Consider the following 24,062-nt stretch of genomic DNA (forward strand, 5'->3'; position numbering starts at 1 on the left):
TTTTGTTGTTTGCCTTTGCGATTAGTAAGTAAATATTTACTTAATATGGCAGGTTTCACATAAAGGCTTTTCTTTTAATGTTATGGCTAGAAGAAACTTGAAGAAAGTTTCAAAAGTTTGTTTTTTTGTTGGAAAAACTTTATGCAGTATTGCACCACAAACAATACAAAGACAAGAGGTTATTTTTTTTAACAGAGTAACTTTTATTGCGTCACAGACTAGTATAATATTTAGCAGTCTGCATTATTTTACATTCACAAAATCACTGCAAGTTATAATTTCTCACTTTACTTATACTCTCAACATGTTTACGTTATAATAAGTCTCTTGCGTTTTGTTCGTAATGATTTGTTACATACTAAGGGTAGGAAAGTGATTATATCCTTGATATAATCACAATTTGTTGCCGTGGAGTGATTTTTTTTTAATGTATTTATTTATTTATTTTATTTATTTATTTATTTATAATAAAATACATTTATTGATTAGCTATATAAAAGTGCCATTAAACCAGATAGGTTTGTCTTGACACTTGAATCTGTAATTGAAATTAATTTAAGTATATCTTAAGTTTATACATTAATTTACGTAGTACAAGTATCGAACTTATAAACGAAAGAAATTTAATAGGAAGCGCAAGAGGCTAGGTTTTGTATTGGAACGGAATGTAATAGGGAAGCATTTGTGAAGATAGGTAGGTAGGTAGTTGAAAAAGTTAGGATGAGGGAATGCATAATGGAAATAATTCATTTATTAAAATTTACTTAATAAGTAGGGGTTGTAGTAATGTTATGTAGCTCATTAAAGAATTACAAAAGATTAGGGGTTGTATAAGACAATGCTTGTAGTGGAGTTAGAGAATATAATCATCATCATCAACAGGGGTTGTATAATATAATAGATTCTTGTTCAGGACATTATCTATAAAATTTAATAGGTAGGTACTTACCTTTAAAGAGAATAACATAAAACATAGTTGTATAAAGACTGATGATTTATCTGTAGGTAGGTCATATTAGTGTTGCTCTGAATGACTATGAACGGTCTCTCTGATTATGTAGCTGATTAGGGAATTATAAGTGCATAGGGGTTGTAGGTAAAATAATGATATGGTTTTATTTTAGGTAAAAGCAGTAAAACATTTATTAAAATAAAAAAAATATATTAAATAAAAAAAAAAAACAAATGTAACGAAAACGCGGCGAATTTTAGTCCTTATGAACAACCTGAAATGATTAGAATAGATATAGAAATTCTGGCCCAGGTAGATGAGGGGTGGGGATTTTGGTCTGGAGGTGCGGTCGGCTGCATTGGTGGATCGAGGAGTTTGCGTGGCGGGGCTTGTATGATTGGTGCTGGATTGGACTGGCCTGGTTGGGGGGGGATCGGTAGTTATAGCAACTAGTCTATAATTATTAATCATCCTTTTGGTTGGGTTGGTTCAGTTTGGTATTGGTTGTATGAGTTTTGTTGTGCGGGTTCTTTGGTTTGTTGATGTGGTTGATTGTACTTCTGGATTGGATCTTTGCTTGTCATCGACTAGGTGCTTAAAAACTAGCCTCTTAAATTATTATACTTGAATGTTTGAAAGAGTAGATATATTATACAACATTGATCATAGGAGTTGGGATAGAACTGTAACACCATCTATGCTAACATCCTAACTTAGAGTAACCAGAAAAGTCCAAATGTCTAATTATCAGATTCCAGGGAGCCAATTAGTAGCAGATGTTATCAGACATTTCCCTAAACAAATACAAGTATGAGTTACAGTTAATAAAGAAAAGAAAATATAACAATAATATCATTTGAAAAAAATAGTGATGAAAGCGTAGCGGTCAGAGATAACAATAAATTTAGAAAACAATTAATGTAGAGCAAGTTACTGTTGTTGATTAAGTGTTAGACCAGGTGAAGTAGGCTAGGACCTCATTTAGTGTCAATATATTTTTTGTAAGTTAAGAATTATGTGGGTAGTTTAGTTGTTCTTATTTTGAGTGCCATTGCAATCCGCTTCTTCACCTGACTCAGGATGTTTACTTCATAGTATATGTATAGTCTCAGAGTTTAGTTGTCAAATATAGAACATCATCATCATCATCAGCATTCAAAAAGTATGTCATATCCTGAAAAGAAGAATAGAATTTAATTAAAAAAGCTAGGTATTATGAGGATTTACATAATTATAGTAATTGATTCATGAAAAGACTATTTAGTTCAATATTAATTAAGTAGACTAATAGGATAATACATTTAGGGAATGGTTTTATGATAGGTAATCAATATTGGATCTACAGGGGTATGATTTTCATAACAGTCTAACAAAATCTAAGTACAGGAAGTATAAATAAAAAATGTATTACAATATGTAGAAAAGAAATAGGTAGAATAGAATAGAATGTTTTATTTGACCAAAAAAAAAAACACACAAAAAGTAACTTAATATTAATATGGCCTAAAATTAACTTAACTTTAGACTTATACAAAAAAAAAATATCTGTTTTCGAGTTTTTGGTGGTAACAAATAATGCAGTAGTTTATTATGTATTTTTATAACTCCTAAACTAGGTAAAAACCTGTATTTTAGAAGTTAAATATATACTTAAATTAGGCATTATTTGTGGCCAGTTGCTTTATACATTAAAACATTGATTTTAAATTGTTCAGTACATGATAATTAAGAAAGTATTTTAGATTATATTTATGAAATAAATTTAAAGTTTAACAAATTATGCCATGGGAAAGTGATTTAGAAAGAAAAAAAAGTTGCTATTATGTTGTATACAGTCTAAAAATTTACATAAATACTGTGAAAGGGAACACTACTGCGTTTACAATAGGGTTTCGAGCAAGCATTCTGTGTCACTGTAATTAAGCTTAAGCAGAAAGGCTGTAACGGCAGTTTTGCACTCATTCCTATTTAGGCAGTAGATGGATAGTTTCCTATTTATTTTATTGTAGAGGCGCGTGCTTAAGGCTACATAGTTTTGACCAGCGAATCGGGTTCTAAGTTTTACTGTTGGAAGCACATTTTTATTTGGCCTGGATTTAGAGTATTTGGCTATTTGTTCTGCAGAAAGGGAACGGTGAATTCTTAAAATAGGTACTTACTTATCGCAGAAAGTTAACTTTGGTCTATAAGTAGTGAGGCATTGTGAATGTTTTGTCACAGTGGATGGTTTGATCAGTGGTTTGTCATGGGGTTTAGTCCAAACAAGGAGTGTTGTTGGTTTTGCATTGTTATGTTTGGTCCTGAAATAAAACAAATAATGATATAGGTATAATTCAAATAAAATTATGTAAATATAGGAGTTGGAGACCAAATGATTAGGTACTTATTTAAAAGGTGAGGGGTTGACAATAAGTTAAAATATGTTGGTTAGTCTTGTCAGTATCAATTAAAAACTGTATGGGAGATATTTAATTGAGTTAGATTTTTATAACAATAGGTCTATTATAAACACAAGATCCGTAAAACAGAGCTATTGTATGTATAAATAACTAACAATTCAGAGGTTGTTTATTTTGAATCACGATAATTTGGGCATGAGGACTTAGTTTAGTAGCATGCATACAGGGTATTTGAAAGAATAATGACACTTACCTGTAAGATTCACTCATTATATTAGAGTTTCGTAAGTTTAATCGGGTAAACTTTAGATTTCTTCGTGCGATCGATGTTGTTGAACACAACGAAGCATGCTTTTGTTTTGTTTAGTGCCGGTAAAAAAAAGAAAAGGTTAAGGTTATGTCAGGTTGACATTGACAGTTTAGTTTGACAGTTAGACAGGTAAGGCACATTTACACAAACAGCCTAGAATAGGAAAGAATAAAGGATATGGAGACCGTGTTTTTCAAATAGGGGTTGTGAGGGAGAGATGAGATATATCTCAGAAATATTTTTAGTTACCTAGTAACATTATTTTCGACTTAGGTAGTTACGGAGGGTAGGAAAATAGTTGAAGTAGAAGTAGTAGTTAGTTAGACATATTTAATTAAATAAATAGTGTATTAGGTTGTGAAAAAAAACTAGATGGCGGTATTTTGATGTTTTGGTATCGATGGAATATTGGGGTGGATTTGTCTGTTAAATGCGAGTAGGTACTTTTAAATTTTGGTAAAATTGGTCTGATATAATTTTCTTTTATTGAGAAAACAAGGGTAGGGTTTTTACATAGCCATTTCCCGGGGATTATGTCGTGATTATAATGTTTCGAAAAACTGAAAGAGCAAAGAATGTGGAAGGAAGAAAAGTACTTTAAAGGTCATTTTAAAGTCTGAATGATAATAATGTTAAAGGTACCCGGGTCTTATATAGTTGATTAAAGGATGATGAAGAATGAAGTTTTAATTATTTGAGTTTGAATGCGATTTATAATCATGACAAATACAACTGGAAAATGAAGGGTTTATTGATACTTCGTTTAGACACACACACACACATTTATAAGGGAAACTTTGGTATTTGTTTTTTGTAAATTTGATTAAGTATTGCCTTACCTAGCTTATTAATAAACTTATTCCAAAAGTTACCTTTATTTCACAAATATTTTCCAAATGATCAACTAGTGTAGATACAAGAATTATTGCTACTTATATAATAAGTATTTAAAAAAAATAAAAAAATAAAATTACTGAGTAAAATCTTAAAAGAAAAAAAAAGATTTTTATAAAAATTGTTAACTTTATTTTAAAACTACTAACTTAATAATATGTGGGGACATCTCACACACGACCATCCGACCCTAAATAAGGCAGAGCCTGTAATATGGGTATAATATCGGACCGTCAGTTAGTAGTGTGCAAATTGGTTCAAGTAATTTACACACCATACACTCTTAGTCTTGCTTTTGTAGTAAATTGGCGAAGAAAGGCGGTTCTACTCGGGCACAAACGTGGTACAAACGCTTTAGTCGATTTATTATTGAAGTTAGCTATGCACGCATTAACACATGAGACGTCTATACAGGCTATAGATGTTTTTACAAAGTACCTTTTACAGACTCCACACGACACACTACACTTTACACAAAAAAAGACAATTACTTTGAAACAATTTGCTTTAGAAAAATACCTACATACCAAAAGTTGATCATGACGGAAAACAAATACACTTTACACTAAAAACACATTCTGTTCGAAGTGTAAATAAACTAGATGTATTTTCTTTAGAATTTAGGCAGGTAAGTTTTAAGTTTGAGCTGGGGGTTGAAGATTAAAATAAAATAAATAATTAGATACATTATATTTTATTGATTTAATCAGTGGGGAGGAAGAAGGCCTTGATGTTTATTAGAGTGGCGTGAATCAGAGAAAGAGGATGAGAGTTGTGGTGAATTGAATATCTAAGAATTTAAGTATTGGAAAAAAATAATACCTACAAACATATAGTTAAGTGATAGTGGCTTTAGTAAAATATCATGGCTGTTCTCCTGCACTGAAGGAAAGATTCCGATTTCACCTTAATCACACAACACTATACAAAAGAGAATATTTATGAAGATTTTGGTGTTAGGTTAGGACAGCATAGTCAAATTATACTGTTGTATGTACAGTATCTTCATAATATTCTATACTCTTTTTTTTTTTTTTTTTTTAAAGATTTTATTATCACTCCACAGACTTTATGTCCGTGCCTTTTTGAGAGATCAATATATTGTGAGAGTTTGGTTGTTTTTTGTCTTCATCTTTTAACTACTCACTACTCAATGTGGAAGCTTATAATATATATATTTTATCTTTTATATATATATACCTATATATTATTAATAATTATTTTTTTTTTTTGCACTCCTGGCGGAAAATCTACACAGACACCTGGGAAGGGGACCCAGGTAGTGTCGGCCTTTAACCGACTAAAAACCCCCAGTTGTGCATTTCTTGTTTTTTTTTTTTTTTTTTCTTTGTTTCACACAGTCACACTTACAATTATAATGGCAACAAACATTTGAAGGGTAGGGCCAGTGTCAGCTGTCTTCAGAGAACCTAACAGACGCCTGTCAGTGGCCACACACTCCTTTTGTCATCGCTGTTGTTTTGCCTGGTGTTAATGTGTGACAGTGTTCTTAAAACTATCTTAATTTTATTGGTTAGTTCTTATACAGATAATATTAATTCATGATATACTATACAATACCTACATATCAAAACTATACAATACATGCTATATACTATACATAACAAAACTATAAAATACATGCAATACGGTTTGGCCGTCAATATAAAATTAAAATCAAAATTCTCCTATTCCGCTCCATTTTGCGTTGCCAAAAGCCTTGATTGCTGGGCAACGACCTCTTTGTCCCGATTTTTTATTGCCATCTTTAGGTTGTACTCGAGGATCCGTTTCTTCGGTGCTGTTATTGCCGTTTTAGCGAGGTTGCCGATAGCGTCCTCGGTGTCATCCGCATAGTAGGTGCAGGCGGAGGTGTGCCTCGACAGCGCCACTACTGCGTGAGGTATGCTATCGTGCAACTTTATTTTATCTTTTGTTTTTATGATAATGACGGATTCGTACGTCAATCCCTGTGCTTCGTGTATGGTTAAGACGCGTGATCCCGTTCCTTCTCCAAACCCTTGGCTGGTCAGGGTCTCTTTTTCTTCCTGTGTATGCGTCAGGAATAGAGTGTTGGTTTGGGATTTTGGAATTGCTGCGTCTGTAAACCTTTTCAGCTGCAGGGATTGGATACGCGTTGTGGCTGCGTATATGCCTGAGTATACTTCTCTTAGGGCGTATGCAACATCCATGGGGTTTCTGTATGAGCACAACAGCTCCTGGGTGATGTTTGCTACCAGTGTTGGGCGACTGTACCTTAGTTCGAATAGGTTCTCTCTGTCTATGTACGGTAGCTGGTTGATGTCTCCGATTAGAGCAATATCACTGGCACGGGACAGGCGGGCGGCAATTACGATTGCCCCGAAATGGTTCATCAGGGCCTCGTCAATTATCAGGCGTTGGCATCCGACATGTTCTCTAAAGCCGTTTACTAGGACTGATGCCATCGTACGTACCCTAGTTCTAACCATGTCCCCGATCCTATGCGCTAGCCTGTTTCGTATATCGACGGCCGCCTCAGTTGTCGTGGTGATAATGGTGTCTTTGCTCACATCGAAGTTATTTACCACCCAGGTTGTCTTCCCACATCCAGGTACCCCGTTCACCCAAGCGATGGTGGGCATCGTCCAGCTATTCCAGGTAGCGTTAATGGTTTCCGCTTTTGCTAGGATTTTGTCCTCTAGCATAATCCTGGTACACTGAGCTACGACCACCATTTGGTTGTTGTGTGGGAGAGTGAGTTTCGGGATGTTGCGTTCCCAGGGCACGAATCCGCATTCCTCGCTATAAGCCGCCATATACGCTCCAGTCATTTTGCCTCTGAGGACTTGGCAACTACTGTTATCGTATATGCAGGCTTCGGCCTCCTCGAGTAAAACTTTTAGCCGGCTTTCGTTCTCTTGCCTGTAGGTTTGCATGATCGTTTTGCAGGACAAGAGATTTACCTGCTTTGTGGCGGTTGTAATTGCCATAAATTCGATGGCGGCATTCTCTAGATGGTCGTTTGAGGTGGTAGCTGTTTTCAGCTTCGGTGGGACCACCTGGCCCATATCCGCTCGAGTAATTTTCCTCTGGGCAAGCCTTTTTCCAGTTTTAGGTTCTCTGGAGATTTGGCGCCTCTCGGGTGTCCTCTGTGGTTTTCCTATAAGGCTTGAGGCAGCTGCTTTAAAAGCCTGGAGGAACCCTTGGACACGCCCTTGCGATGTTAAATTGTGCATCCTCCTTTCCATGTTCCGTTGTTCTGAAGCGGCGACAGCCCCAGCGGTCATCCTCTCCTGTAGGCGTTCAGATCCGGTGACCAAGTATTCGGCTTGTTGGTGGCAGTTGTCAATGCCCCTCGCAAGTATATGACCTTTGAGAAAGCTTAGATCTTCGCCTCTGTCCTCGTACACCACTATTTCATGATGTTTTGAGGCTTTTAGGCAACCCAGCTGGTCAACAATTTCGCCTTTCCTATACTCGATCACCATTGCGTCTACGCTTATTATCCTGGGGACGTTACTGTGTAGCGCTATCTCTCCAAGCTTACTGAGCCATGAGCATGCCTGAACGAACGGGGTGTCGTCGGCCCACTCGAATAGTGCGATGGTCTTGTTACGCCATCGCACTAGTCTGCAGGGCTGATTTCCCACTAGGGTTACTGGCAATGCGTCGTAGGCTTTACGCTTCATGGTAGCCTTCGATGTGCTCCCATTTAGGAGAGAGGCTAGGCCGGGTGATATGGCCACGCTCTTTCGCGCCCCTGAGATACAGAAGCTGATGCCGAGTCTTTCACTGCTTCCGTCCATGAACAGAGCCACGCTTCGGAGTCTTAGTCTAGCTTCTCCTTTTTCTCCACAATCCAACAGCTGATGTGTTGCTGTTTCTTTAGGAGTTGCTTGTGGTGGTGCTGTGATGGTTGTGACTGAGGCTTGATATACTGGTATTGATTGCGGGTCGGGGCGGGGTATGGTGCTGTTTCTCCTGGCTGCTACTCTGAAGACACGATCTGAATAAGATAGAAAATGAGGTCTATGCTTGGTGTCTGCCAGAATATCTTTTAATTCTGACTCCACCAAATTCCTGTCTATCAATGTCTCCAGATCTTGTCTTGCAGCAAGGAAACGGGGGCAGTCGAGAATTATATGCCAGACCGATTCAATGATGTTGGGGTCGCATTCACATTCTGGGCTTTCTTTGAGTTTAAATCTGTACAAATACTCTCCCATCCCCCCATGTCCAGTCAGCATTTGTACGTGAGCAGGGGTCAGTTTGGCACTTCGCGTAATCCGGTAAGCTTGGTTGACATCCGGTAAGAATTTACGCGTGACTGCTCCTGTACTGGATGTCGCATATCGGTCTTGCCATTTCCGGACCGATTCCTCTCTGATCTTTTTCCTGACATAGGACAGGGGGACTTTGTCATAGTCGTGGGAGGTGCTTTGTAGAGCTGCCGTTTTGGCGAGCTCATCGGCTCTTTCGTTCCCGGCAGTTCCAATGTGTGCCCTCAGCCAGAACATTTTTATCTCCCTGCCCTCGCACACGACCCTCGCAATGTTTTCCTTTATGCTTCTTGCCAGGGGGTGGCTCAGTTTCGGATTTCGGAGCAGATCGAGTGATGATCTCGAGTCGCTCAAGATGTTCACTTTGTTATCCGTACTAGAGCTCACCAGTCTTGTTGCCCTGTGAAGGGCATAAAGTTCCGATTGGAAGACCGTGCACGACGGGTGGAGACCAAAAGTCTCGGACAGTTTTTCTTTTCCATCCTCCCACCAACTTAGGGCGGCGCCGACTTTTCCCTCTATCTTGCTTCCATCCGTGAAGATTTGGGAACCGGTATGCAACGGGTTGGTGTTTTCAAAGAACTCGTAGTTGGTAGAGGTAAGTGTGGACGGATGTGGTAAGTCCAGGTACCCTACTTTCCGTTCGAGCTCTTTGCCTGGCGGCAAATATATTCTATACTCAACATGTACTTACTTTTGTCATTTTGCTGGATTGGAGGGGGATTGAAAAGTTGTGAATCAGTTGTAAACATGAATGCAATAATGGTTCACAATAATAATTCTCTTTCTAGTTTTGGTAAAGTGATACTTGATATTTCTACACTCTACATCAAGCTCGGAGATTGGTGGACATTGTTCCTGGGGATTGTTAGAATGAGACTTGAACTTTATTAATTTCTATTGATGATGCATCGTCGAAAACATAGGGCGTGGGAGAGTTCGTGCTCTAAGAGGGCGTGTTAAAGATGCTACAAAATTCTTAAAAATAAATTTAAGGTTCTGTGGTTTCTCATTTAGCATTGGATCCTTCTGATCGACAGGGTATCCCCTTGTTCCCGGTTTATTGGAGCATGAATAATCTACTAAGTATTCGATCAATAGTTGTGTAAATAATAAATAATAATAGGGATGGTCGATGATTTTTGATAATTTCTGGGGATCTTGTTGGCTAATCATCTGAGTCACTTTACACACACACACAAACAGTCATATTGAGGTGATAATCGGAATTTCCTTTTACAATTTTTTCATCGTTTAAATTCAATGAATTTGATATTTTGGAAAATAAAGGGTGGTGTACATTATTGTGTATATTTTTTCCATATCTCAATTATAATATACTTTCGATACTACAAAAATATAAGGGGTTGAATGTAATGTTCCATCAATGCCGAAACATTAACGATTTCGCAAATAATGAATTTAAACTACGGATGCTCCGTGGGATTTGTTGGGCCTTGGAAGGGCGTTCCCGTGGGATTTTAGAAAAGGTAGTCTATGAAATCATTCATGGTGTCGGCTAACTTAGTGCCAAGCTTTGTTGTACCGATTGCGATTCACAGAATAATCAAGATAATGGGTGATTCTCCAAAAACCGCTCAAAAAGCATAATTTCTTTGGCGCATTTTTTTTTTACTGTTGTTTGAATATTATACCCCACATATTGTAGAGGCTTTAGACCTCTTTAGTTATCTCTTATTGGCCCTGAAATCTATCGAGCCGATTCAAAGTTACAGCGATTTTAAACAATTTTGGGCCAATGAAATTAGATTGGCACCAATGAAATTAGAAAACACACCAAAGAAATTATAAAAGGCCCCAAAGAAGTTAGTTTTAAGAACATAGAAATTAGAAATTATTATAAAGAAATTAGTTTTATACGTAGATTGCAAAAAATACACAACAAAACTAAAAATCACGCATATCTTTATTTGTTTTTAACATAATTACCTGATCACGTAAGGGTGCAAGGGTTCTAAACATCCGAATGACTCAATTGCCAACCTCACCTACCCGTGGTGCACTCTGCTAAATAACAGACGAGGCTCTGGCGACCGGATGATGGCGGTATAACCATCCAAAAACAGCTATACTAAATCCCATAGGCTGATGGGCAGCACCGTCACCGGTATAAAAAAGTGTAAAGAGAACGAGGACACGATGACCCTGGAGTCCGGCCACATTTTCTACCATCAGGAGGGCGACCAACTGTCCCAAGGTAGCGTAGGATTCCTCGTCAACAAGACCCTTGTCAACAACGTAGTGGAGGTCAGCAGTGTGTCAAATCGGGTAGCGTACCTAGTACTTAAACTAACCGAGAGGTATTCCTTGAAGGTCTGAAGGTCGTACAGGTATATGCACCAACCTCGGCACACTCTGACACAGAATTCGAAGCAGTATACGAGGATATCTCTAGGGCTATCACGTGTACTGCTAGGACCCAATACACCGTTGTGATGGGTGACTTCAACGCCAAAGTGGGAGTACAAGAATGCGACGAATCGAGGGTAGGACATCATGGCTTTGGTAGCAGAAACCAGAGAGGGCAAATGCTTGTAGACTTCCTCGAAACGGAGGGGCTTTCTTTCTGATGAATTCTTTCTTTGAGAATCGGCCCCAGAGGAAGTGGACATGGGCAAGCCCCGATGGTAGGACGAAAAACGAAAAAGACTTCATTATGACTGACAAGCGGCACATATTCAAAGATGTCCCAGTGAACAATAGGTTTAAAACTGGGAGTGCTCACCGACTTCTCCGAGGCACTCTGAATATCAACGTTCGTTTTTTTTTTTTTTTTTTTTTTTTTTTTTTTTTTTTTTTTTTTTTTTTGGGAGGTAGCAGCAAAAAAAGTAACAAGTAAATTAATTAGATCTTTTAATTAATTATTGTTTAAATACAAATTTTTAGTCTCAATACAGTTTTTTGGTATAATTATATACATAAAGTAGACTAATAATTGTTGGCAACAACAGCTGACTGCTATTTATTTAAACTACAACTGTAGTACTATTACTGTATGCAGTAGCAACAAACTGCACTCACCTGCCAAACCTTACACAATAAAAACAAACACAGCAATCATGGCCACTGCACAAGACATCCTAAATAAACAGATTGGCATAGAGAAGGTGCTTGGGTCCTGGATGGAGGACTACGAGCGGAGGCTGAAGGCTTCTAGTACCCCGGAGAAGACGAAGGATCTCGACAGCCTCACTAAGGACTTTGAGGCGTTCAAAAAGTCAGTGATGGACATCTTGCGCTTACTCCAAGACCAAGTTGTTGGCCTTATGCAGCAGGTGGACGAGCTAGACTCTCAGAGTCGACGCAAGGTCTTGCTCTTCTCTGGCATATCAGAAGACCCCAATGAGCACCTTCCTGGTGTAATCTCCAACATTGCTGTGGCTAAGCTGGGGATTGCTGACTTCCAAGAGTCTTCTATGCAGCAGTGCATAAGATTGGGTGCACCAAACTCCAAGCGACCGCGTCCCATTCTTGTCAGACTAGCCAGTATGTCCACAAAGGCAACCATTTGGTCCAAGAAGAAGTGCCTTAAGACTAGCTCAGTGGTGGTCTCGGAGTTCTTGACCAGGACAAGGCAGGAGCTGTACAGCCGCAGTCGCAAGCACTTCGGCATCCGGGCGTGCTGGACGGCCAATGGGGCCGTGTATGTAAAGCTCCCTGATGACAGCCGCGTCAAGATCGTGTCGGCGGCGCAGCTGGACGAGCTGTGCAGGAAGCATCCTGCAGCAGCTCCGACGACCACGGCGGCCGCGAAGGCACCCGGTGACAAGGCTTTGTCTAAGCCCAGCAAGCCGGCTCCCTCGGCCGCGGCACCCGTGACGCGAAGTAAGGCCACTGTGTCCAAGGACAAGCGCTAATGTGTGTTTTTCAGTGCCTAATTACCAAGTTTTTCAGTGTTCTTTTTTCGAACTTTAGATTGAAGGTAATTAATTATTCTTTAAAATTATTCCACCTTCAGTTTCGTATTTCTTAATTTTGTTTTGTGTTTGTTTTCAAGTGTCAATGTCAAATTGTCAAGTGTAGTTAATCTGTAATTTTGTTCGGTAACGAACTATATCTAGTAACGATAACGTTAAAAATTTGTAACAAAATCTCAGAATAAGTATTTGACACTTATATTATGTTCTTTATACAAAATATTATAGGGTTTTGGTTTTTGGCAATAATAGTGCAGGTAAAATATTTTAGTATAACAAATAGTTTTAGAGTAGTATATTTAGTTACATAGTAGTATATTGTATTGTATCTATTAAGTATATATTTTTAATATGAGTATTTATGATTCTGCCCATAGTGATGATGACGATGATTCTTTTCTCTCTTGTTCCTCTATTGCCACAGCAAGCAGTTGTGACTTGTCCTACGTTTCTCTCTTTTCGAATCTCAACAATGCGTTTTCGAACTGTCCGAAATCTCTGAATGTAGTTCACATAAATGCTCAGAGTATTCCGGCTCATTACTCCGATATGCTTACATCTTTTGATAATAATAATATTCATGCCATTCTTGTTTCTGAATCCTGGCTAAAACCTTCTCTTGACTCATCCGTTTACCCTCTTCCAGGTTTTCAGCTTATTCGGAACGACCGAACTAACAAAGGCGGAGGTGGAGTGGCTATCTATGTATCTACGTAGTCATATTCCCTTTACCATCGTCAGCAAATCTCCGAGTGAGTATTCTGAGAAAGCCGAACACCTTCTGATAGAAGTGCGTCTAGGCTACACCAGGATTCTCCTCGGAGTTTGCTATAGTCCTTCAATGACTGTAAATTACTTTTCCTCCTTCGAGAAGCTTCTTGAAGATTTCTCCCCTTTATTCGACAATACCATCATCATGGGTGACTTCAACACTTGCCTTCTCAAAAACAACTCTCGTTCTAATACCTTGCAGTCCATTGTCACTTCTAAAAACCTTCACATTTTACCTCTTCAAGCCACTCACCACCCGCCTAACTCAGAACCTACTCTCCTAGATTTGATCATTGTTTCTTCTCCAGATCTTGTTATGAAACACGGTCAGTTCACAGCTGATTGTTTTTCATACCACGATCTTCTTTATCTCTCCTACAAGGTCCGCACTCCCAAACCTAAAAAGCGTACTATTCTCCAACGTAATTTTAAAAAAGTGGACATGCAGCGACTTTTTGAGGATGCCAAAGCCATTGATTGGGCACAGCTGAACGACATAGACGATATTGACGAGAGGGTAACTATGTTTAACTCTCTGCTCACAAACCTGTTTAATAAACATGCACCCCTTCGTCCTGTCCGTGTCAAACAGCTCCCTGCCCCGTGGCTTACGGACAAGATCAAAGGCTTCATGACGAAACGAGATCACGCCAAGTACCGCTACAAGAAACATCCAACTGAAGAGAACCTGAAAGTGTACAAGGAGTTGAGAAATCGATGCAATAGAGTGTGTAGGGACGCAAAACGCCGATACATCCATACATCCATAGAAAACTGCGATAATTCGCAGTTGTGGAATTTTTTTAAAACACTGGGCATAGGGAAGTCTAAGGCAAATTCTAACTTCGACATTGACCTCTCTGCTCTTAATAAGCATTTCTCTACACCTCCATTAGTTCTAAATGATCAAATTAGAACAGAAGCTCTTAATCATCTTTCTACCTTGCCAATCCCTGACTGCCCTTCTTTCAATTTCAAACTTGTTACTGGCCGTGACGTTAAGAGATGCATCTCTGATATTACTAGTAAAGCTGTAGGTATTGATGATATCAGTGCCCACATGATAGTTTCAATTCTGGACGTCATTTTACCGCACATCACCAATTTGATGAATTATTCTCTCCTTTGTAGTTCTTTTCCCAGCCTTTGGAAAAAGGCCTTCATTCTTCCACTACCAAAAGTCCCTAATCCCTCGTCCTTGTCCCAGTTCCGACCCATCTCTATCCTACCCTTTCTGTCCAAAGTTCTCGAGCGCCTAGTCTTCGAACAGTTATCCTCCTACCTCTCCAACAACCAACTCCTGAACTCTTTTCAATCCGGCTTTCGTCCAGGCCACAGTACAGTCACAGCTTTAATAAAAGTCACCGATGACATCAGGCACAACATCGATAATCAGCAAGTTACTGTCCTTGCGTTGCTGGATTTCAGCAATGCATTCAATTCGGTTGACTTTGAGTTACTCCTTGGTGTTATTCAATCTCTTAACGTATCTCCGGCAGTTATAAGTTGGTTCGAGTCTTATCTCAAAGGGCGTCAGCAGTGTGTACGTACTGATGCCGAGAGTTCTTCTTGGTGTTCAGTTCTGGCTGGCGTCCCTCAAGGCGGCGTCCTTTCTCCTTTACTTTTTTCCCTGTTCATCAACATTCTGGCTAGCAAACTTACTTCTAACTACCACCTATATGCAGACGATCTTCAGCTCTATGCCGGTGTACCACCAGAGAGTTTGAACACAGCCGTTAGCTGTATAAATGAAAACTTGAAAATAATTTCTAAGTGGGTCAAGTCTTTTGGTCTACTGCTCAATCCTTCGAAGTCTCAAGCAATTGTTCTCGGAAGCTCACGAATGCTTCGTAAAATTGACTTTTCAGCTGCCATGAGAGTCAGGTACGATCAGACTGACATACCCTACGTAGCTACGGTAAAAAATCTTGGCGTGATCATGGATTGCACTCTTTCTTGGATTCCCCAAATAGATGCTGTCAGCAAGAAAATGTTCGCGTCCTTCCATTCTCTTAAGCGCTTGCAGTACTTTCTACCACTGAACACTAAAGTTACGTTGGCACAGTCCTTACTGCTTCCTATTCTTGATTACGCCGATGTAAGCTATCTTGACCTCACTGAAGAGCTACTCAGCAAACTCGAACGTCTCCAGAACTTGTGCATCCGATTCATTTTCGGATTGCGCAAATATGATCACATTTCTGAGTATCGAGCTCAATTACAGTGGCTTCCAATTCGCCTTCGCCGGAATACTCATATTCTCAACATATTGTACAGTGTTTTAAATAACCCCTCATCTCCCCAATACCTGAAGTGCAAGTTCTCATTTTTGTGTTCTCATTCTCAGGGTAGAGCATTGAGGTCGGTAGAAAACAAATTGTTGAGCATTCCTGTTCATAATTCCGCCTCATATAGCGATTCTTTCGCTATGAAGGCAGCGTGTCTGTGGAACTCCTTGCCAGAGAGCGTGCGACAGTCACCATCGCTAGCAACTTTTAAAAAAAATGTGAAGAATCACTATTTTGAATCGTTAGGTTGGCAGATAAAATAATATATGTATATATATATATTTTATAATATATATTTTATAATATATATTTTATAATATATATAATATATAATTTAAAGTATATATGTATGCAGTTCTATTTTATATTTATAATTTATTATGATATTATTTATATTTATATTTGTAGTTTTGTTTCATGTTTACTTTAATAATAGTTAGGTTTTATTATTTTTGTTAATTGTACCTACTTCAAATTTAATTAGTTAAAAGATTTAATTTTCTATTTCTCTTTCACCCAGTCGTAGGTTGGCTGGAAGAAATTGCTTTTTGGCAATAAGCCCGCCTTTGTATACGTCCTATATGTTTTAAATTTGTAATCTGTTTTGTATATTGTTTGTTTGTGTACAATAAAGCGTTTATAAATAAATAAATAAACGTCAAGCTGGAGAGGAGACGTCTGGTGAAGTCGACCCTTCGTCCCACACTGCACCAAATTGGAGCTGGCAACACCAGCTTCTTGAGAGAACTACAGTTCTTCAGAAGGGTGACCAAACCCTTCTGAAGAACTATAGACCGATCTCGCTTTTAAGCCATGTATACAAGCTGTTCTCAAGGGTTATCACGAATGGTCTTGCCCAAAAGTTAGACGAGTTTCAGCACCCGGAGCAGGCTGGGTTTCAAAAAGGCTTTAGTACAATAGACCACATCCACACAGCAAGGTAGATTATACAGAAGACCGAAGAGTATAATCAGCCTCTGTATCTAGCCTTTGTGGACTATGAAAAAGCCTTCGACTACATCGAGACCTAAGCAGTTTTGGAATCCTTGCAGAGATGCCAAATCGACTGGCGCAATATCGAGGTGTTGAGGTATCTGTACAATGCCGCTACTTAGACTGACCACAAGACCACTATCCAACTGCAACGTGGAGTGAGACAGGGGGATGTGATATCTCCGAAACTGTTCACCAATGCATTGGAAGATATCTTTAAGACGTTGGACTGGAAAGGACATGGCATATGTATAAATGGCGAGTACATGTCACCTCCGCTTCGCGGACGACATCGTTATTATGGCAGAATCTCTGCAGGAAGTTAGCTGGATGCTAAGTGGCCTAAATGCTGCTTCCCGACGTGTAGGCCTCGGTATGAACTTGGACAAGACGAAAGTCATGTACAATGCTCACATGAAACCGGAGCCGGTCGTCGTTGGTGAGGCAACAATCGAAGTTGTGCATGAATATGTCTACCTCGGGCAGACTATTCGGCTAGGCAGAAGCAACTTCGACAAGGAGGCTGCAAGGCGCATCCGACTGGGTTGGGCTGCATTCGGGAAACTTCGTCACATATCGTATATTCTCCTCGTCCATTCCTCAGAGCCTGAAGACAAAAGTCTTAAAACAGTGCGTCCTGCTAGTGATGACGTATGGTGCTGAGACGTGGACACTGACGGTAGGACTGGTCCACCGATTTAAAGTAGCTCAGCGTGCTATGGCTCTCCATAGAAACCCCAAGCATAAATCTCTAGTTATGCTTGGGGTTTCTCTGATGGATCGTATCAGAAATGAGGTTATCCGTCAGAGGACTAAGGTTACCAACATAGCTGTCAAAATATGCAACCAGAAATGGCAGTAGGCTGGTCATATCTGCCGAAGAACCGATAACCGTTGGGGTAGACGAGTTCTCGAGTGGAGACCACGAACAGCCGACCTTAGGCGGGTAGCCGGTAGTGGATGGATAAGGAAGGCCGAGAACCGAGTGTTGTGGCGCTCCTTGGGAGAGGCCTATGTCCAGTGGATGATTATTGGCTGATGATGATGATGAGAGAATTAACCATAATATACATTGAATGCATAAAGTTAGCGTGATTAATACTCAATTCTAATTTATTTGTATCAAAACTAATTTCGTTGGCGCAGTATGCCAAAGAAATCCAAAGAAATTATTGCCAACGAAATTAGAAATCATCACTTAAAATTTATTTTAACAGAAAGCTGATGTACAATTGGAACCTCTTATTGACACGTGCATACTGTTTGAATAGATATACGTGGACAAAAATGTGTATGCAACAAAAACAAATAATAGCATGAAAGTAACAATCGAAGAAATTAGGCACTCACCTGACCAAAAAAAGTTATGGCACAAAAAAAAAAATTTTTCGTCATACTCCGTAAACTTACGCTCCTCAGCTCCTGATCAAAGATAGTGGGGGACTGAACGGTGAGGGACGCATGGTGATTATATCCGGTGATCGTTTAAACGCAAAGTAGGAAGACGGTATCGTTACGCCAAAGAAGTTAGTTTTTTTTCTCGGACAAAATTGAATGCGTTATATTTTTGAAAACTAAACCTAAGAGTGAATAGAAACCTAATTTACAGTTACCATAAGTATCTGTTATAATCATAACATATTAAATCATAAGCTTATTTTACGTTTAAAAGTGAGTTTTTCTTGACCTAAAAATAAAATCAAGTGAAGGACGCGCCAAAGAACTTATGATATTGAGTTTAAAAAAATTATTGTCGCTTTCTTTATAAATTTATGCATTTTATTACTAATGTATAAAAACGGTCACAAGATACATTATTCAAAAAAAAATACATCCTGGTATAAAACTATAAATTTCATGTATTTTATGGCTTGGACATACCTAAATCGCGTCATTTGAGAATCACCCTAATTATTCTGAGTGTAGGTGAGCCTGAATGTTGATATCGGCGAGTTGAGGGTAGACAAGGGGATCCACGTAAGCGAGCAGCGCGTGGGCACTTGTCACTTTTGTGTGAGCAGCCGTGGGGAGCAGGCGGTCAGATGGAGGGAGTGATCGGTGCCGTGGGAGCTTGAGGACCAGGCGCGTGGAGCCGAGGCGGAACACCGTGTGCGAAGCTAAGTCACCTTTCTACTTACTTTTTGTCTCTCGTATATGATTGAGAAGTTATACACTTTATTTCTTGAAGGACGCTAACCCACGGCTGCAATTTCCATCACACTGGTATAGGGATTAGATAGGTACACTAAAGGTCTTCTACCTCGCTCATTCAGTATTTAGCTAGCTAGAGAAAAACCTACACATTACACATTCCCTAGCTTTGGTTCAACTTATTTTAGTTTAGAATAGGGACTTCTGGATAGATACAAATAGGCAGAAGCGGGCTGATGATGATGATGATGATGATGATGATGATGATTATCAAATAACTAAAACCTGACAATAGATCTCACTTCAAAAATAGTAAATTCCTTTCAAACAAGAATATACACCTTCAAATTTGTTCTATGGTTCTTTGTTCAAATTATTGATTTTTCATTAGGTAAATAAATACTTCTGTAGAATTTATGCTATAGTAATTATTCAAAGAATAAAGTAGATACATACTTAAATAAACTTTTCAAAGATGATTTATTGTAGTATCTATATGGCAGAGAAGATTATTTGACTTTGAGTTTAAAAACAAGTAACAGCGCAGGGAAAGAATTGATTGACGGAGAAATTTACTCTAATAAGTGTCAAGATATCACAAATAAGGGTTCTAGATACTTAAACTAAATCATTTCTGGTCCTATATTGCTCAATAAATACAAATGGCTTGAAGGTAGATCAGATTCCTGTCCAATTTGCATATTTTCAGAAAGTTATGTAAATTCTTACCCATAGAAGTGTTTGTTTCCTTGTTAAATCAATAAATTCTAATTTTATTTTATTTTTATTTTATTTATTAACAGAAATCCACAGCATCTTAATTAACATAGTTTGCTAACATTGTTTATAAATAAGGCCATTAATGGATTTTACTATGTTAACTTAATATATAGTAATTTATTAGAACTAGAACTTAAACTAGGTAATTATTCAGGTTACAAAAGCAGACATGTTTTGTGTGTGTGTTCGTGTGTGTGTGTGTATGTGTATGTGTGTGTGTGTGTGTGAGTGTGTGTGTGTGTGAGTGTGTGTGTGTCATTATTAATAAAAGTGAATTATTAGGTAGGTACATCCTTAGTACACAAATATATATACTATATTATATATACATAAGCAGATGTGAAGGCATACACATAAATAGGTAGTACACAATAATATATACATAGGTAGACTGATAAATAAAGATTCACTGGATAAATAATTACACTCACAGTTATACAGTTAATAAAGTATTTAAGTAGGTAGTAAGATTGATTGTCGGTGGAGTCTAAATTTAACTTATACTTAATTACAAATTGATAAGAGTATAAGGGAGAGGTTACATTCACCGGGTGAATTTGATTGGATTTCAGGAGTTCGTATGGTTATAATTTGTTATTTAATATGGTGATTATTTGGTTTTTAAAAGCATTTTTAGACAAGTGGAAGATATCTACTACAGAGAATTTATTATTGTAAGTATTTGGTAATCTAAAATTTACACAGTTTGAGGCGTAGTTTGTACGCACAGTAGGGACGTAAAAAAGTTTTTGCTTTGTGTTTCTCGTACGCAGCGAAGGAGCTAGAAATCGCAATATGTTATTTACCAGTGTAGGGCAGTCTATAGCCCCAGAACAAATATCATGCAGGAGAGACATGTCACATAGTAACCGTCTATTATGAAGCGTCATTAACTTATGATGCATACATGATTCCGTGTAATCTTGGCTAACTTTGGTGAATTTAAAGTTTAAATATTTAACAAATTTCTGTTGAATACTTTCGATGCTGTGATCGTAAATTATATATTGGGGGTTCCAGATGGAACTACAGTATTCTAATGTACTACGTACATATGCAAAGTATAGCATTCTGACACACATTTCATCAGTAAACGGTTTACAAGTTCTAATAACGAAGCCAAGATTTCTGTACGCTCGATTGACTATTGATTCAATGTGTGCTGAGAAGGTGAGTTTAGCGTCCAGTATAACACCGAGATCTCTTACAGATGTTATTTTAGTTAACTTGTTATTGTTTAGGGTGTAATTAAACTCTATAGTTTTATTGCGTCTACTGAAACTAATTTGTTGACATTTTGCCACATTCACACCGATTCTATTTTTATCGTAATACACGCTAAGATTATTCAGATCTCTTTGCAATTTAACGCAATCTTCAATGTTTTTGATTTCGAGATAGACCTTCTTATCATCAGCATAAAGCAGAAACTTTGAATGTTCAAAACATTCATTAATATCGTATAGAAAAGCAGCATACAACAAAGGCCCCAGCAGGGAACCCTGCGGTACACCCGAGGGAACATGAATAAAGTTAGACCTGCATCCTCCCACGACCACTGCCTGCTGGCGATTCGTGACGTACGACCGTATCCAACGCAACAAGTCACCATGAATTCCAAGCTCCTGAAGTTTTTTCAACAGGATGACGTGGTCCACACGGTCAAAAGCTTTTTCAAAGTCCGTGTAGACCACGTCAACCTGACCATGAGAACTCATGCCCTGCAAGACATCACTAACAAAAACAGAAAGATTAGATGTAGTAGATCGACCCCTGACAAATCCATGTTGTTCATTAGGGACTCCCTGCATAATTACTGGGTATATATTGTCATATACAATTTTTTCAAAAACTTTTCCGAAAATGTTCAGTATAGAAATTGGCCTGTAGTGTTCTATAGTAGTTTTTGAGCCTTTTTTATGGACAGGCACAATGTGAGCTTCTTTCCATCGGGAAGGATATATACCATCTCTAATGGAACGGAAAAAGATAATATTCAAGGGTTTTGATAGGGACTTTGCGCACTTTACTATGAGGCTTGGTGGTATACCATCGCTGCCCGGGCCTTTACTCACATCTAGATTTAAAAGTAATTTTTGAACGAGGTCCTCATTTACATTGAATGTGCTCACAGTATTATTATATGATCTTTTAGATCTATCATTGTCGTAGAAAGGCGCGGGTTGGATAAACATATTCTCAAAGAATTTACTGAAGGCTTCGCATATTTCGATATCGGTACCGAGGATTTTACCGTCAGTGAACATAGTGCTGGGATATGCAGTATTCGATTTTCTTTTCGAGTTCACATAATTCCATATTAATTTTGGATGTGTTTTTATCGCCTCCTGTGATCTTATAATATAATCTCTGTAACATTGCTGCTGTAGTGACTTTTGCCTAGTACGGAGCATTTTAAAAGTGTCATAGTCTAAGGGATTTTTATATCTTTTCCAATTATTATGGGCTTTAGTTTTCTCCTTTATAACACATATAAGCGCTCTACTGTACCATACTGGATATCGCTTTGTAACATTACCTAATATTTTGGGAACAAATTTATCAATTAAGTCATTAACTATGTTATAAAAAACATTTACAGAATCATCAACGGTGCCAATATGTAATAGGTCGTTCCATTTGATATTTTCAAGTTCCTTGTTTATGAGATCGTAATTGGCTTTTCTAAATAGATACTTAAGGCGAGGTACTTTAGGGAGAGGAGAAAACTTTAAATCAGACGCATCTATACTTAGTGTAGTGTGGCTAGGGTCTTCTTTTACCAAGGGACTATCGGAAGCAGATATATTCAATGGGAAGTTTGAGAAAACAAGGTCCAGGGTGTTGCCAGATACATTGGTAAACCTGTTGTACTGACTAAATCCTAGGAAATTTGTGTGGTTAATTAAATCAGTGGTCGAATTTTGTAATTCGATTGTCCCTTTTTTTAAGTAAGTAGGACCGCTATTTTCCCAGCGCACAAGGCTTAAATTAAAGTCCCCGATTAATAAAAAATTATCATTTGGACATGAAGTTACAAGAGGAGTGATCCATTCGCTTAGGTTAGTGAGGCGAGATGGCAACTTTCGATCTGGCGGCATGTAATGTAAATAAAGATAGCACGGATATAGTAGGAATAAAGTTAGCTAGGATATATTTATTACAACTATTTATAATATATTTGAATAAGATTATATAATATTCACTATTTCATAACAATTATCCTATATTCCAATAAGATCAAAGAATATTCACTATTTTATATTATATATTTAATCTTTTAAAATAATACCTAAATCACTTCCCACTTGGCTACAAAATTAGAGTCATATTATTATATTTTCAAATACTTATCTATTATGAAATTCATGATTTAATAAAGTTACTATACTGTAAATTATTGAACTATTCTAGTTTCAGTTAATTTATGATTATAAATAAAATTGTCCCCTTTAGCTTTGACAACATGTATTCATGTTGATTTATTTACATGAAATAAATATAAAACATGTAAATATATAAGGTTAGGAGCAAGGGAAGTGATTAATAAGTTGGTCGGAGGAATGTCCAAGTCAATGGTTGTGTTCCACGAGGGCTCCGATTGAATATTTGCTATTATTTATCTATTTTAGAGTCTTATATATTGATTCAATCGGGTGTAGTGATCAAGGCCTACAAAGCGTATGGAGGGGCTTCCCTTATTAACCAACACCAAAAAACATTATTACCTATATTATTATCTATATGTACTTACCTGTAAATATGTAGTTATCATACAAATAAAAGTTATACATTAAAGTTGTAGTATATAGGTCAATAATTATAGACAGGTAGGATGTATGTAATCAGTTCTAGGTCATAGTTTTATTTAATTCACTATTCTTTCGTTTATTGGGTTACAACACAACGTAGGGTTTCCCTGGATGTTTCATGGCCAATCTAAAGCAGTATTTGTTTCACTCTTATTTCACTCAGGTTAGTTTTGTTTTGTGTTTTCAAATATCTTCTTAGTAAATACGTTAGGTAGCCGGCGGTAGGGCGAAACGTTACAATATATCTGTACTAATTGCAGGAGATCGATTTCAAGTGAAGAAAGGCTTGCAATATGTCTAAAGTAAGTAAACAAATCTATTATTACTTATAACCATTTATTTTAAAAAAATATTCAGTGTCACATGAGTCACATGACCCGATTCATCGTTATAAAAATATTGAAAATAGTAAACATTATTTCTGGTAAAGAAATTGTAACAATTTTCTCATATAAGCATGATTTAAAACAATAAAAATCAACAATGCACGTAATTAACAAGGTGCAAGGAAA

General features: G+C 37.8%; 1 long non-coding RNA gene and 1 pseudogene across 1 annotated transcript; one reads left to right on the top strand and one right to left on the bottom strand.

Moving 5' to 3' along the window:
- Window positions 1-1,184: 1,184 nt before the first annotated feature.
- On the bottom strand, window positions 1,185-3,722 carry LOC119692569. The gene is made up of 3 exons (XR_007267488.1): window positions 3,605-3,722; window positions 3,112-3,252; window positions 1,185-2,126 (listed from the first exon to the last, which is right to left on the bottom strand). It is a non-coding gene; the product is annotated as an uncharacterized LOC119692569 (long non-coding RNA).
- Window positions 3,723-10,824: 7,102 nt separating this feature from the next.
- LOC125490064 lies at window positions 10,825-17,317 on the top strand (annotated as a pseudogene).
- The last annotated feature ends 6,745 nt before the right edge of the window (window positions 17,318-24,062 follow it).

This window comes from Plutella xylostella, chromosome 20 (genome assembly GCF_932276165.1).
Source record: "Plutella xylostella chromosome 20, ilPluXylo3.1, whole genome shotgun sequence".
Lineage (NCBI taxonomy): Eukaryota > Metazoa > Arthropoda > Insecta > Lepidoptera > Plutellidae > Plutella > Plutella xylostella.